Source organism: Pan troglodytes, chromosome 9 (genome assembly GCF_028858775.2).
Source record: "Pan troglodytes isolate AG18354 chromosome 9, NHGRI_mPanTro3-v2.0_pri, whole genome shotgun sequence".
In the NCBI taxonomy this organism is placed as follows: Eukaryota; Metazoa; Chordata; class Mammalia; order Primates; family Hominidae; genus Pan; species Pan troglodytes.
In genome coordinates, this window is record NC_072407.2 from 108,936,192 (window position 1) to 108,952,969 (window position 16,778).

Here is a 16,778-nt window from a genome sequence, read left to right on the forward strand (position 1 = left end):
AGAAAAGAAATCTATGGCACATGAATGGGGATAGGCATCAAGCTATCTGGTGGAAACAAAAGGCTTACATTAGCAATCTCGGGGAAAGACATGCAGGTCAGCTAGACCTCAGGGAAAAGGAGAAAAAACAAGAAAATAATAATGACAGAACTCTGGAATGATTTACATTCTTTCACCCACAAAAGTAAGGGCAGCCAGGCATGGAGGAGGAATCTGATGAGATAGAATTAAAGGTTATTGTTAAGTTTTCTCCATATATAATCACTCCCTGATGCCCTGGCAAAAGAGTTCCACCTTATAGTGCTGGATATTACAATGAAAAATAAATAAGTGTGCACAATGTATTCTATCATAATAAGAAGCAGGATCACATGTGATCACAAGATCCCCCCTTGAGGATGATCTGAGGAAAAATGAGGGAATTTATGTGCCAAAGAGGACTATAACACATACAAAAGATTTTGGCCTGCATATTAAAGACAGCTTCTACCTAAACTCTATTGCTTCTCCTTTGACATTGGTTGAAATCAATACATGTAGTTTACATATTCATATTTTCTTGCCCCATTTCCATCATCTCATTTGAAGTCCTGCAAATCAGGCAGGACTGGGAAAAGAAGGTCACTTTGCTAGCGCCCCATTAGAGTGCAGAGCAATCTAGGCTGTCTACAGCTTAGCTGCTTTCCTACCTTTATCATTCCCTGAGTGTTCCTCCCAGCCAGAAGTGAGGCAAATGAACAGAGTGAATAATATTGTTTTTAAAATAGTCAAAGCACATCTAATATTCTTTAAGAGCTTACTATAGAGTCTAAAACTTCTGGTAGCCAAGAAGTCAGTTTGACAAAGAACTTCTTAAAATCAATGTGATAGGAAAATGAGTAGAAAACCTAAGTGAGAAACAGTCCCTTTATTAATAAGCATTTCATATTCATTTTGGTTTCATGGATTGGATGCTCAAGACTTGTTGAGAAAGTCACTTATTAAGATAAAAATATCACCACTCATGTCACATTGCCAGGTTACAAGACTGCTCTTCAACATGTGTTGCATTCACTAACAATAATGTCAGCCAGAATAGACAATAATAATACTTCTCTGTCCAGTTCTCTAGTGTAGAAGAGAAAACAAGATAGACAATATTTACTGCCATTAGTCTCCTGTTCCGACTGCTCTGTTGAAACTGCTTTCATAAATACTTAAATCAATACATACTGTTTTGTCCTTATCTTACTTAACCTTGTTTGCTGTTTTTCCTTTAATTTGACACTATTAATCATCCCTTCCTCCTAAAACTCTCATCTCTTTTGGCTTATCAAACCATACTCTCCTGGTTTGATTACTCTGCATGAACATTAATTCTCACTTCCTTCACTAAAACTTCTTTCTATGCCAAATCCTTACATCACCATCACTATGTTATAACTAGAAAACTCTAAGATACAAGTTAAATTTATATACACATTCAATGGCAGTCCTTTGTTGCTATGAAATCTTCCAGTTATGAAATTCTTATTAAAAACTAAATACAGAATAAATAAAAATTCCTATAAACTGACCATATATGCTGAACTACAATATTCCATGTGTCACTGAAAATATTCCATGGATTGCTTCTAAACTTTGAAGAACTGTATTTTCAAAAGACTTCAGGTCCATGTGCATTGAAGAGAAAAAGAGAAGTTCTTCTAACTTGCATTTCTCATAACATTGAAAAGGTCCTCACAGTTATGGTGCACACAAATGTAAAGACAATACAGTGTAAGCTTATGTTCTGTGCCTAATGCCAGGATCCCAAAGAATCATCCAGAAAATAAGAAGTAAGTTCACCATAGGCAACAAACTAAAAACTACTCTATGCGCAGCAATCTATCAACTAGAAAGCCTGCTGCTTTATAAAGGACCTCTGTACTTTAAGGTACAATATTGTTAATTTTCAAATGATGATGCTAAGGAATACCAGATGCTAAAGTGACTGTTGTATTACTTAAAAAAAAATGATTTTTTTGAATATTACATTAAAATATTATGAATGACAATTCTATATAAACCCATAATATTCAATTAACTAATAAAGATTTTTATTCCCAGAACTGTTAAACTGCACAAGATCAGAAAAGAAAAAAGTTATTAGATTTGAAAATATTAAAACTAAGAAAAGATTACTTCAACTTTTACAAATATACTACAAGTCAATAGCCAAGACTTTGATTTTAAACTTTAATCTCAAAATTCAGAAAGCACAGACAAAGTAATTCAATTCAGACAACTGATGCAATTCTGACTCCCAAAGTTCCGCCTACGATTGACGCAAACCCCCTACTTACAGTAAATCATTTGAAACATATAGACAATGCTAATCTCCTCACATCACAAGATTCTATGACAGCTTGACATCTGGGTCTATAAGAATACATTTCCTCAAGTGGCAAAATTTATAACAAAGCTGCTCTTATTAATGGGTAAGTTAAGTTAGAATTTTTAACTACTGTTAATTCACCTCTTTAAAAAGGTGAATAGCAAAAATGCTGGCATCCTTTAGCTGTAAATGAAATACGATCTGTTCCTTCATGATCTGGCCCTGTTGTCTCTCATCTGCTATCCCACCCCACCTCAGATGGCATTTCTCGAGGACAAGGACCTTGCCCTATTTATGTCTGCGTATCTATCACTGGCATAATGCCTGACACCTGGAGAATAAGCATTGTTTCATAGAAATTAAGCATTCATCTAAGTATTTGTTTGGTGAATATTACTAACCTTTTAAGGTTGCACTTGTGCCACATCTAAGGATATGAAAACAAAAAGACACATGACTTTCTCTCATGGGCCCCTACAAAACAGTAAATTACATTATGGTTGGGCTACAACAGGGGTACACAGGAGTACCCACGGAAGTAGAAGAAAAACAGTATCTGCCTCTCCTCAGAGAGACAATGTTTGAAGGGAGACTTAAATAAAAAAACAGGTTAGGCTGGGCACAGTGGGTCATGCCTGTAAACCTAGCACTTTGGGAGGCCAAAGCAGGCTGATTGCTTGAGTCCAGAAGTTCAAGACCCAGCCTGCCCAACATGGTGAAACCCCATATCTAGAAAAAAGTAAAAAAATTAGCAGGGCATGGTGGTACATGCCTGTAGTCCGTAGTCCCAGCTACTTGGGAGGCTGAGGTGGGAGAATCACTGGAGCCCAGGATGTTGAGGTCGCAGTGACCCGTGATCATGCCACTGCACTCCAGCCTGGGCAACAGAGTGAGACCCTGTCTCCAAAAAAAAAAAAAAAAAAAAAAAAAAAAAGCAGGTGGTCCCAGCCTGGGCAACATGCCTAAACCCTGTCTTTACTAAAAATACAAAAAAAGAGCTAGGCATAGTGGTGCAGGCCCACAGTCCCAGCTACTCTGGAGGCTGAGGTGGGAGAATCACCTTAGCCCAAGCAAGTCTAGGCTGCAGTGAGCTGTGACTGCACCACTGTACTCCAGCGTCAGTGACAGAGTGACACCTTGTACTGAAAATTACTGTAGAAGAGTGTAAATGTCAGGAAGCATTCACTGGGGAGCCATCTTTGGGAGGAGAAAGAAGATCACAAAAAATAACTGAACGGTACCAGGTTTAATATCTGAGTGGCAAAATAATCTGAACACCAAACCCCCATGACGCAAGGTTACCTATATAACAAACCTGCACATGTACCCCTGAATTTAAAATAAAATTTTTTAATCTGTGAATTTATGTTTTAAAACATACATCAAAAATAAATTTTAACAATGAGAAATGTGGTATAATGAAGATGAAGCCAACCCCCATGTGAGTACTTTGAAACGAATTTTTTCACCTAATAACCACATCTAACAAGTGCAGTATCATAAACATACACTACAAAACTATCAGTGTTACTCCTTCCTTTCAAATCACAAAGCACATGTCCGTGTCTTTCTTATAAAATAGCAGATAGTCCCTTGTAGTATTTTTTCTGTGATCCTTCTATTTTCCATAAACATATTTAGAGGAACAAACTCTAAAAACACTATAATGTAGAATGAGAAAAAAGAAACCAATGGAAGAAGGACTATAACTAAATGAATTACAGAGAGAATTTCCCCTGAACCATGGAAAATCCTACAACTACAGATGGAAAAAGCATAAATTGCAACCAGGAATGATAAGAAACACAGACACACACACACACCCCTAAGAATATCTGGCTGGATTCCTGAAAAAAAAAAAAAGAGACAGAGAGATAAAGAAGATCTTTTAAGTTGCAAGAGAAAACAGGTAATTAAAAAAAATTTACTTTTCATCTGCAACAATGAAAGCTAGATGATGAGAGAAAAATACAGGTGAGATACTGAGAGAACTGAAACCTAAAGGTTTATCACCCAGAAGAGTATCTGGCAAAGATTCAGAGATTCCATCACTCAGTGAAACACCTTAGAAAATGAAAAAAAAAAAAAAAACAACACATTAATCGAACAAGAAATCACTCAGAATGAAGAAGTAGAGGAATCTGGTTGAGAGAAGAAGGAAAAGTAGACACATTAGTGAGCAATGAACCCTACAACACACACATAGACACATGCTTTCTGATGTATGTGTACATACACATCATATACAAATGTGTACATACATACAAATGTCCACACATTTATACATATTAGACATGTATTATGGATAATGACCTATTACCTGGACAGTTGTAGTATGAACATTAATTTTAAATCACTGATACAGGCCGGGTGCGGTGGCTTACGCCTGTAATCCCAGCACTTTGGGAGGCCGAGGCGGGCGGATCACCTGAGGTCAGGAGTTCGAGACCAGCCTGACCAACATGGAGAAACCCCATCTCTACTAAAAATACAAAATTATCTGGGCATGGTGGCGCATGCCTATAATCCCAGCTACTTGGGAAAGCTGAGGCAGGAGAATCGCTTGAACCTGGGAGGCGGAGGTTGCAGTGAGCTGAGATCACACCACTGCACTCCAGCCTGGGCAACAAGAGCGAAACCCATCTCAAAAAACAAACAAACAAACAAAAAAGCTACTGATACATAGAAAAACTACCAAACTACCACAAGGTAAATTTTGTTCATATTCTGAAACTAAACAATCTCAGCAAACCACAGGACTTGGATGGTGAGGAGAGGGGAGAAGGTAGAGAGGAGAAAAGTGAACCTATTCTAAAAGTTTCTTCTTCAGGGGATTTGGGGGGATAGGAATAATATAATCTTAGAAAGAAAATAATTGATATTTTGTTTTAAAATAATAAAAAACCCATGGGTCTAATTCTACTAAGAGAAAAAGGAAGATAATCAATAATGAAATGGGAAATTGGAGTAGAACTCTCCAAATACAAGGTCAAATATTATGTATATGTCAACATGATCAAAACAGCAAAAGACCAGAAACAAAAACAATGTAAAAGAAATATGATAAATCAAGAAAATCATATAGCTCACGGATTAAAGTAAATGTAAATGAATAAATCATCCCATTAAATGAGAAAACTCTCACAAGAATTGTACTTATAAAAGGTGATTAAAAAATAAAAGGCTGAAAATGAGTCAACAGGCAAAGAATTCAAAGAAACTGCAAGAAAAAAAGCAGCAATGGAGGGGCAATATTAATATCAACAAGGTAGAATAAGGGGAGAAGTGATAAACAGAATAAAAAGAGACAAAGTAAAACAAAATCACAATTTACAAAGAAGACCTAAGAGACATAAACCAAGCAACATTGTAGCTAAATATATAAAGCAAAAACAATTAGGAATTAATTGCTAATGAGTATGGGGTTTCTTTTTGGAGTGATGAAAATGTTCTAAAATTCATTGTAGTGATGGTTGCAAAACTTTGTGAATATATTAACAACCATCGAATTGTACACTTTTGTTAGGTAAATTGCATGGTATGTAAATCATATTTCAATAAAGCATTATATAGTTTCAAAATTATATATTTTCAAAATTAAGAATGAAAGAAGAGGCTGGGCACGGTGGCTCACACCTGTAATCCCAGCACTTTGGGAGGCCGAGGCGGGTGGATAATGAAGTCAGGAATTCGAGACCAGCCTGGCCAAGATGGTGAAACTCATCTCTACTAAAAAATACAAAAATTAGCTGGGCGCAGTGGCAGGTTCCTGTAATCCCAGCTACTCATGAGGCTGAGGCAGGAGAATCGCTTGAACCCGGGAGGCAGAGGTTGCAGTGAGCCAAGATCGCATCATTGCACTCCAGCTTGGGTGACAAAGCAAGACCCCATCTCACAAAAAAAAAAAAAAAAAAAAAAAAAGAATGAAAGAAGAAATCTATACAACTATAATTATAGTAGGAAACACTAATACATGTCTCTCAGTACCAAGCTATGTAACGAATAGATCAGCAAAATCATAGAGAAATTAAAATTATATACAACAGAACAATGAAGATAAAAGAAAACCTTGATAAAAATAAAATTTTAGTGAAAAACTTTAATGTGTCCTTTTGAGAAATCAAAAGATCAAAAATAAAAAGCAAAATCAGAGAAATTAAATAAATGTTAATAATAAAAACTAACAAAAAGGCAAAGTCAGAAAAATAAAATAGCAAAAGCAACAAACTCAAAACATTTGTATATGTACATATGTATGTATTATATGTATGTAAAATTACAAAAATTGCTCAAATACTTGATCATAAAAACCCCATAAAATATTTTAAAGATTTTACAGATCACATTTTTAATAATAAACAGAAATAACCAAAAGGTGGCATATATATTTGAGAGTTAAGCAATACATTCTCTTGGATTACAGGGAAAGTCAAAATTGGAATTATAACTTTTAGAAATCAATAAAAAGGAGCCTGCATCATACACAATTCTGAGGTACAACAAAACTATACTCAAGGAAAATGCCAGAAATGTTTTCAGCAACAAAAATAAATAAGTAAATAAAGAGCTTCCAAATTAAGAAAACTGTAATGAGCTTAAGAAAAAAACTATGGAGTAGGAATTAATAGATAAAAGCTGAAATTAAGAAAGAAAGTAACTAAATTGGAATAAGAATACATAGGCACATATTAAGACGAATTAGATAAATCAGAAAAGAAACATGCAACTTGCTGTGAACAAATGTGTAAATGGAATGGAAATGGGTAAGTATCTGGCAAAGTATAAATGACCAAAGTTGACCCAAGAAGAACCTGAGTTCTGGCTAGCAATTAGGAAAAAAACTAGATGACTGCAAAGTTTTTAAAATATTTTCCGGCCATAGAAAAAAATTAAAATCACTCAATTCTTTTTATTAATCCCAAATAACTTTATGTCAAAAGCTGATATAGTATACTAAGACCAATTTCTCTTATGAATATTTGCAAAAATAGTAGCAGATAGAATCTAGCGATTTATAAAAGAATAAATCATCATGACCAAGTAGGATTTATATCAGAAATGAAACGGTAGTTCAGCAGTGGAAAATATATCAGCATAAATTATTACATTCATAAAAGTAAACAAAATATGATCATATCAGTAGATTCTGAAAAGTGTGAGATTCAAGTCTTAATAAGCATTTTGAATAAAATAAGATATAAAGAAACTGTTCAAATATAATAAAAGGTCTTTTCCAAAAACCAGAAGCAGCTTATTCTAAAGAGCAAAATACTAAAAACATTTTAACTAAAATCAGAAATTTGACAAGTATGCTTGCTATCATCGTTTTCAATATTATCTTGGAGGTTCTAGAAAATACTGTGAGATATGAAAATAAAATAACCAGTAAACACATTGCAAAAAAGCATAAAATTATGTCATTTTGCTGAAGTAAATCTGTGTATATGAGAAGTTTTAATATACCACAGAACAGTATTTCAATTCAAAGGGAAAAGAATGGTTTACTTAATAAATGGCACTAGCCATCTGGAAAACAATAAAATTAAATCCCATCTCATGCCTCAAACAAAATCAAATTCCAGATCAATTAAAATCTTACAATGCAAAAGATGAAGCAATAAATATTTTAGAAGATCTAGGGGACTGTATGTATGCCTTAACCAAAACAAGCAAACATAAAAAAGATGTAAAAAGATGCTTGATTTTGTATGATATAAAGCTAAGCTAAAACTGTCAAAATAATTTAGAATATGATTTTTTTATTTTAATAAAATTACGATTGTGTGTGTGTGTTGTGTGTAAGTTCATAATGCATCTTCCCTGACATTCTGCTAGTCTCTCTATCCTAAATACCACTACTTTGTTTTAGGCCACCATGATCAGTAGTCTAGAATTATACATCTCATCATATTGTTTCTCTGGAAAGCCCTCCAATGACTGTTGCCTTCTGAATAAAGTCCAAAATCAGCAAGGCTTAGTCCAGCTTTTACTTACTGGCCCATCCTTCCCTCTCTCAATCCCCCATTTCACACCTCTATACCAGCCATTATGAACCACTTTTGAGTTTCCTGAACATGCTCAACAATCTCTCTCATTTACAGGCTTCTGTACATGGCTGGCTCTGTGTTTTGTTTTATTTTGTTTTTTAACTAGGATTCTGTTCTCCTACCTACCCCACTTAGCTAGTTCTCTGCTTCACTTATTTTGCATATCTTCACACCAAAATTCCTTCAGAATGCTTTCCTTGACACTCTGAGACCGAGATAGATGTCTCTACTTGTTAGGCTTCCAAAGCACCTTGTGATTACCCCCAGCCTAATATTTCCCACACAATAGCTGCTAATGTGTCCAATCCCTCAACCAGACTTAACCTCTTGAAGAAGAAAAAGGAAATGTCAACTAGGCCATCAAAAAAGAGTAGATAGATAGGGGAGGAAGGAAACCATTCCAGACTGAAGAAACATATATGCTAAGGTCCAGAAAGAGAAACTATGGAGTTTTAGAGAAACTAAATGAAGACCACTATAGTAACCCTAATCTTTGGTACCGTGCCTTGTTAATGAAAACAAATACATCTGGATGTGACTGATCATATGTCCAAGCATAATATATGTAGTGATAGCAATTCATATGTGTGCATACATGATTTTTCCATTGCTATATTTTGTACCCTTCAGTATTCACTGGCAGGCCTTTTATCACAAGCTTGGGCAAGTTATGCCAAATGACTAATTTAATAGGTGTGAATGCTTATTGTTTGACAAATTCTTGTTCCTTTGCCAACAAGGAGCCACAGGTGTTGAGTGCTAAGAAGGGGACAGGTTCAGGGAAGCACATGTCTAATCAGGCAGCCTTCCCAGGCCACTGTGCTATGCCTGCTATCAGATGCTGGCAACCTGGCAGGTGACAAAGGGCTCATCACATTCCCCAGCCTTCCTTCTTCAGCACCCTGGCATATTGCCAGAGAAGACACAAAGCCAGCAGCAGCCCAGCAGCAGCCCAGCAGCAGTGAGGTGCAGAGTCAAAGAATGAGCAGACATGAGCTAATTACAAAGAGGAGCTGCAGGAGCACCTGCTTCAGCTCTGTGCCCACACCTGGCCCCTTATTCTGGAATGCAATCTGCCACACTGAAAATAGGGCAGTGGCTCCCAAGCTTTGGAATCTCCCTGCAGATAAGTATTCTCATCACTTCTCACGCCTTTACTTTTTACCAGTCTCTTACCCGCTGGTGCAGAAGGTGGGGGAGGGGATTACTGTGACGTACATAGATTCTGGCTTTTGCTGATGATGACTAGCCCTGTTCAAATTGGCAGCCACAGAAGAGGCAGCAGGAAAGCATGATTTCCACATGGACAGATCCTCGGAGGGCTTACTCAGAGCTGTTAATCAATGCCAATGCCTCTTTTATGGTCACTTTTTAAAATTTCTTCTAAGAAAATGGGATACATGTGCAGAACGTGCAGGTTTGTTACATAGGTATGCGCGTGCCATGGTGGTTTGCTGCACCTACTGACCCATCCTCTAAGTTCCCTGCCCTCACCCCTCACCCTCCAACAGGCCATGGTGTGTGTTGTTCCCCTCTCTGTGACCATGTGTTCTCAATGTTCAACTCCCACTTATGAGTGAGAACATGCAGTGTTTGGTTTTCTGTTCCTGTGTTAGTTTGCTGAGAATGATGGCTTCCAGCTTCATCCATGTCCCTGCAAAGGACATGATCTCACTCATTTTTATGGCTGCATTTTATTCCATGGTGTATATGTACCACATTTTCTTTATCCAGTCTATCATTGATGGACATTTGGGTTGGTTCCATATCTTTGTTATTGTAAACAGTGCTGCAATAAACATACATGTGCATGTGTCTTTCTAGTAGAATGATTTATACTCCTTTGGGTATATACCCAGTAATGGGATTGCTGGGTCAAATGGTATTTCTGGTTCTAGATCCTTGAGGAATCGCCACACTGTCTTCCACAATGGTTGAACTAATTTACATTCCCACCAACAGTACAAAAGCATTCCTACTTCTCCACAGCCTCGCCAGCATCTACTATTCCCTGACTTTTTAATAATCACCATTCTGACTGGCGTGAGATGGTATCTCATTGTGCTTTTCATTTGCATTTCTCTGATGATCAGTGATGTTGAGCTTTTTTTCATGATTGTTGGCTATGTAAATATCTTCTTTTGAGAAGTGTGTGTTCACATCCTTTGCCCACTTTATGATGGGGTTGTTTGGTTTTGTTTTTGGAAACATGGTTAAGTTCCCGGTAAATTCTGGATATTAGCCCTTTGTCAGAAAATTTCAAAAATTTTCTCCCATTCTGTAGGTTGCCTGTTCACTCTGATGATAGTTTATTTTGCTGTGCAGAAGCTCTTTAGTTTAATTAGACCCCATTTGTCAATTTTGGATTTTGTCGCAATTGCTTTTGGTGTTTTTGTCATGAAGTCTTTGCCCATGCCAATGTCCTGAATGGTATTGCTTAGGTTTTCTTCCAGAGTTTTTATGGTTTGGGGTTTTACATTTAAGTCTTCAATCCATCTTGAGTTAATTTTTGTATAAGGTGTAAGAAAGGGGTCTAGTTTTACTTTTCTGCATATGGCTAGCCAGTTTTCCTAGTACCATTTACTAAATAGGAGATCCTTTCTCCATTGCTTGTTTTTTGTCAGGTTTGTCAAAGATCAGATGGTTGCAGATATGTGGTGTTATTTCTGAGGTCTCTGTACTGCTCCATTGGTCTATATGTCTGTTTTGGTACCAGTACCATGCTATTTTGGTTACTGTAGCCTCGTAGTATACTTTGAAGTCGGGTAGCATGAGGTCTCCAGCTTTGTTCTTTTTGCTTAGGATTGTCTTGACTATACAGGGTCTTCTTTGATTCCATATGAAATTTAAAATAATTTTTTCTAATTCTGTGAAGAATGTCAATGGTAGTTTGATGTGAATAGCATTGAATCTGTAAATTACTTTGAGCAGTATGGCTATTTTCACGATATTGATTCTTCCTATCCACGAGGATGGAATGTTTTTTCCATTTGTTTATGTCTTCTCTTATTTCCTTGAGCAGTGGTTTGTAGTTCTCCTTGAAGAGGTCTTCACATCCCTTGAAAGTTGTATTCCTAGGTATTTTATTCTCTTTGTAGCAATTGTGAATGGGAGTTCATTCATGATTTGGCTCTCTGCTTGCCTATTGTTGGTGTAAAGGAGTGACTGTGATTTTTGCACACTAATTTTGCATCCTGAGACTTTGCTGAAGTTGCTTATCAGTTCAAGAAGTTTGTGGGCTGAGATGATGAGGGTTTTTTTTTTTCTTTTTAAACAGAGTCTTGATCTATTGCCCAGGCTGGTACACTCTCAGCTCACTGAAACCTCCACCTCCTGGGTTCAAGTGATTTTCCTGCCTCAGCCTCCCAAGTATCTGGGACTACAGGTGTGCACTACCACACCTTGCTAATTTTTGTATTTTTAGTAGAGTCAGGGTTTCACCATGTTGGCCAGTCTGGTCTCGAACTCCTGACCTCAGGTGATCTGCCTACCTCAGCCTCCCAAAGTGCTGGGATTACAGGTATGAGTCACCGCACCCAGCCAGGGTTTTCTAAATATAAAATCATGTCATCTGCAAACAGAGACAACTTGACTTCCTCTCTTCTTGTTTGAATACCCTTTATTTCTTTCTCTTGCCTGATTGCCCTGGCCAGAACTTCTAATACTATGTTGAATAGGAGTGGTGAGAGAGGGCATCCTTGTCTTGTACCAGTTTTTAAAGGAATGCTTCTAGCTTTTGCCCATTCCATATGATATTGGCTGTGGGTTTGTCATAAATAGCTCTTATTTTGAGATATGTTCCATCAATACCTAATTTATTGAGAGTTAACATGAAGCGATGTTCAATTTTATCAAAGGCCTTTTCTGAATCTGTTGAGATAATCATGTGCTTTTTGTCTTTGGTTCTGTTTATCTGACGGATTATGTTTATGCATTTGCATATGTTGAACCAGCCTTGCATCCCAAGGATGAAGCCCACTTGCTCATGGTGGATAAGTTTTTTGATGTGCTGCTCATTCAGTTTGCCAGTATTTTATTGAAGATTTTTGCATCGATGTTCATCAGGGATATTGGCCTGAAGTTTTCTTTTTTGTGTGTCTTTTCCTAATTTTGGTGTCAGGATGATGCTGGCTTCATAAAATGAGTTAGGGAAGACTCCCTCCTTTTCAATTGTTTAGAATAGTTTTAGAAAGAATGGTACCAGCTCCTCTTTATATTTCTGGTAGAATTCAGCTGTGAATCCATCTGGTCCTTGCTTTTTTTTTTGGTTGGTAGGCTATTAATTACTGCCTCAATTTTAGAGCTTGTTATTGGTCTATTCAGGGATTCAACTTCTTCCTGGTTTAGTCTTGGTAGGGTGTATGTGTCCAGGAATTTATCCATTTCTTCTAGATTTTCTAGTTTATTTGCGTAAAGGTGTTTATAGTATTCTCTGATGGTAGTTTGTATTTCTGTGGGGTCAGTGGTGATATCCCATTTATCATTTTTTATTGTGTCTACTTGATTCTTCTCTCTCTTATTAGTCTAGCTATTGGTCTATCTATTTTGTTAATTTTTTCCAAAAATCAGCTCCTGGATTCATTGATTTTTGGAGGTTTTTCATGTCTCTATCTCCTTCAATTCTTCTCTGATCTTAGTTGTCTCTTGTCTTCTGCTACCTTTTGGATTAGTTTGTTCTTGCCTCTCTAGCTCTTTTAATTGTGATGTTAGGGTGTCAATTTGAGATCTTTCTAGCTTTCTGATGTGGGCATTTAATGCTATAGATTTCCATCTTAACACTGTTTTAGCTATGTTCCAGAGATTCTGGTATGTTGTCTCTTTGTCATTGGTTTCAAAAAACTTTTTGATTTCTGCTTTAATTTCATTATTTACCTGGGAGTCATTCAGGAACAAGTTGTTCAATTTCCAGGAAATTGTGTCGTTTTGAGTGAGTTTCTTAATCCTGAGTTCTAATTTGATTGCACTGTGGTCCAAGAAACTGTTACGATTTCAGTTCTTTTGCATTTGCTGAGGAGTATTTTATTTCAAAATATGTGTTCAATTTCAGGGTAAGTGCCATGTGGCACGGGAGAAGGACGTATATTCTGTTGGTCTGGGGTAGAGAGTTCTGTAAATGTCTACTAGGTCCACTTGATCCAGAGCTGAGTTCAACTCCTAAATATCCTTTTTAATTTTTTCTCTCATTGATCTAATACTGACAGTGGGGTGTTAAAGTCTTCCACTATTATTGTGTGGGAGTTTAAGTCTCTTTGCAGGTCTCTAAGAACTAGTTTTATGAATCTGGGTGTTTCTGTATTGGGTACATATATATTTAGAATAGTTAGCTCTTCTTGTTGAATTCTTCCCCTTACCATTGTATAATACCCTTGTCTTTTTGTATTTTTGTTGGTTTAAAGTCTGTTTTGTCAGGGACTAGGATTGCAACCCCTGCTTTCTTGTTTTTTTCTTTCCATTTGCTTGGTAAATTTTCCTCCATCCCTTTATTTTGAGGCTGTGTGTGTCTTTGCATTTAAGATGGGTCTCCTGAATACAGCACACAGATGGGTCTTGACTCCTTATCCAATTTGCCAGTCTGTGTCTTTTTTTTTTTTTTTTGAGACAGAGTTTTGCTCTTGTTGCCCAGGCTGGAGTGCAATGGCATGATCTCGGCTCACCGCAACCTCCCAGGTTCAAGCAATTCTCCTACCTCAGCCTCTCAAGTAGCTGGGATTACAGGCATGTGCCACCATGCCCAACTAATTTTGTATTTTTAGTAGAGATGGGGTTTCTACTTGTTGGTCAGGCTGGTCTTGAACTCCCAACCTCAGGTGATCCACCCATCTCAGCCTCCCAAAGTGTTGGGATTACAGGTGTTAGCCACCATGCCCGGCCCAGTCTGTGTCTTTTAAGTGGGGCATTTAGCCCATTTACATTAGTATTGTTATGTGTGAATTTGATTCTGTCAACATGATGCTATTTGGTTATTTTGCATAATAGTTGATGCAGTTTCTTCATGGTGTCATGGGTCTTTATATTTTGCTGTGTTTTTGCAGTACCTGGTACTGGTTTTTCCTTTCCATATTTAGTGCTTCTTTTAGGAGCTCTTGCAGGGCAGGACTGGTGGTAATGAAATCCCTCAGCATTTGCTTGTCTGGAAATGATTTCATTTCTCCTTTGCTTATGAAGCTCAGTTTGGCTGGATGTGAAATTCTGGGTTGAAAATTATTTAAGAATATTAAATATTGGCCCCCAATCTTTTCTGGCTTGTAGAGTTTCTGCTGAGAGGTCCACTGTTAGTCTGATGGACTTCCCTTTGCAGGTGACCTGGCCTTTCTCTCTGGCTACCTTTAACAGTTTTTCCTTTTTTTGACCTTGGAGAAACTGATAATTATGTGTCTTGGGGTTGATCTTCTTATAGAGTATCTTAATGATGTTCTCTGTATTTCCTGAATTTTCATGTTGGCCTGTCTTGCTAGGTTGGGGAAGTTCTCCTGGATAATATTCTGAAGTGTGTTTTCCAGCTTGTTTCCATTCTCTCCATCTCCTTCTGGTACTCCAATCAATCACAGATTCTGTCCTTTTATCAAGTCCCATATTTCTTGGAGACTTTGATCATTCTTTTTTCTCTATTCTTGTCTGCATGTCTTATTTCAGTAAGGTAGTTTTCAAACTCTGATAGCCTTTCTTCTGCTTGATCAATTTGGCTGTTGATACTTGTGTATGCTTCGTGAAGTTCTCATGCTGTGTTTTTCAGCTCCATCAGGTCATTTATGTTTCTCTCTAAACTGGGTATTCTAGTTAGCAATTCCTTTTATCAAGTTTCTTAGCTTCTTTGCATTGGGTTAGAACAAGCTCCTTTAGCTCATCATAGTTTTTTATTATCCATCTTCTGAAGCCTACTTCTGTCAATCCGTCCATCTGATCCTCCCTCCAGTTCTGTGCCCTTGACATTGTAATCATTTGGCGATGAAGCACTCTGGCCTTTTGGGTTTACAGCATTTTTTCATTGATTCTTTCTTACCTTCCTCAATTTGTCTACTTTCGGTCTTTGAGCCTGCTGATCCTTGGATAGGGTTTTTTGTGGAGGCCTTTTTTTTGTTGTTGTTGTTGTTGATGCTGTTGTCACTTTCTGCTTGTTTTTCTTTCAATAATTGGTCCCTCTTCTGTAGGACTGCTGCAGTTTGCTAGGGGTTCACTTCAGGTCGTATTCATGTGATTCACTCCAGTTCCTGGAGATGTCATTCAAGGAGTCTGGAGAGCAGTAAAGATGGGTGCCTGCTCCTTCTTCTGGGACCTCTGACCTCGACAGGCACCATCCTGATGCCAGTAGGATGACTCCTGTATAGGGCGTCTGACAACCCCTGTTGGAGGGTCTCACCCAATCGGGTGGCACAGGGAGCAGGACCCATTTAATGAAGCACTTTGTCCTTTGGTGGAGAGGGTATGTTTCACTAGGGGGAAACCCACTCATCTGAGCTGCCTGGATTTCTCAGAACTACCAGGAGGAGACAGCAAGTCTGCTGGTCCCCAGAGACTGTGGCCATCCCTCTCCCTAGGGACTCAGGCCCAGGGAGATCTGAATTCTGTCCCCGAGCCTCTAGCTGGAGTTATTGGAGATCCTGCAGGGAAGCCCCGCCCACTGAGGAATGATGGGTTGGGATTAGGCCTGAAGAGGCACTCTAGCCGCAGACTGCCACAGAGGGTGTGTTGGGCTGTGGGGACAAGTCTTGGGAGCAAGTCGCCCAGCCTCCCTGGCTCTAGCTGTAGCAGGGGAAAGTACAGCCTGGAGCTATAGAAATGGGTGCGCTCACCCTGCCCAGGGAGCTTAGTGTGTTAGGCAGTTGCAAGTCCCAGTGCTGACTCTTGCCCCTCCCCCCAGGAGCTCAAATGGCTTAGACAGCAGGCAGCCACAGCTGGTGCTGGTTGCCTCTTCTTCCCCCCTCCCCCCCAGCAACTCCCACTTCCTGAGTTCCATAGGCTTAAGCAGACTCCAGCTGAGAGGCTATAAGAATCTGCATGTTCCAAGGCTAGGACGCTAGGCCCTGGTGGCGTGGGTTCACGAGTGGGATCTTCCAATCCATGGGTGGCAGGGTTCTGTGGAAAAAGCAGTTTCCCTAGCGCACTCACTCACCACCGCCTCCTTTGGCTTGGGGAAGGGGCTTCCCCTTCCCCGTGTGGCTCTCAGATGGGCCGTCTCACTACACTGCTCTTCCTTCTCTCTGTGGTCAGGCCAGCCTTCTTGTCAATTTTGACGAGAGAACCTGAATACCTTGGTTGCTGATGAAGGATTCACATGCTTAGATTTTTTTTCCAGTGGGAGCCTCTGAACACACAGCTTCCAGTCGGCCATCTTGGCCCCGCCTCCAAAAAAAATGGTCACTTTTTTTTTTAAATCA

At 38.5% G+C, this 16,778-nt stretch overlaps 1 protein-coding gene across 3 annotated transcripts in view; it reads right to left on the reverse strand.

Annotated features, from left to right (window-relative positions):
* GUCY1A2 (guanylate cyclase 1 soluble subunit alpha 2) overlaps positions 1-16,778 on the reverse strand; it is a 344,946-nt gene that overhangs the window by 267,614 nt on the left and 60,554 nt on the right. The window lies entirely within an intron of this gene.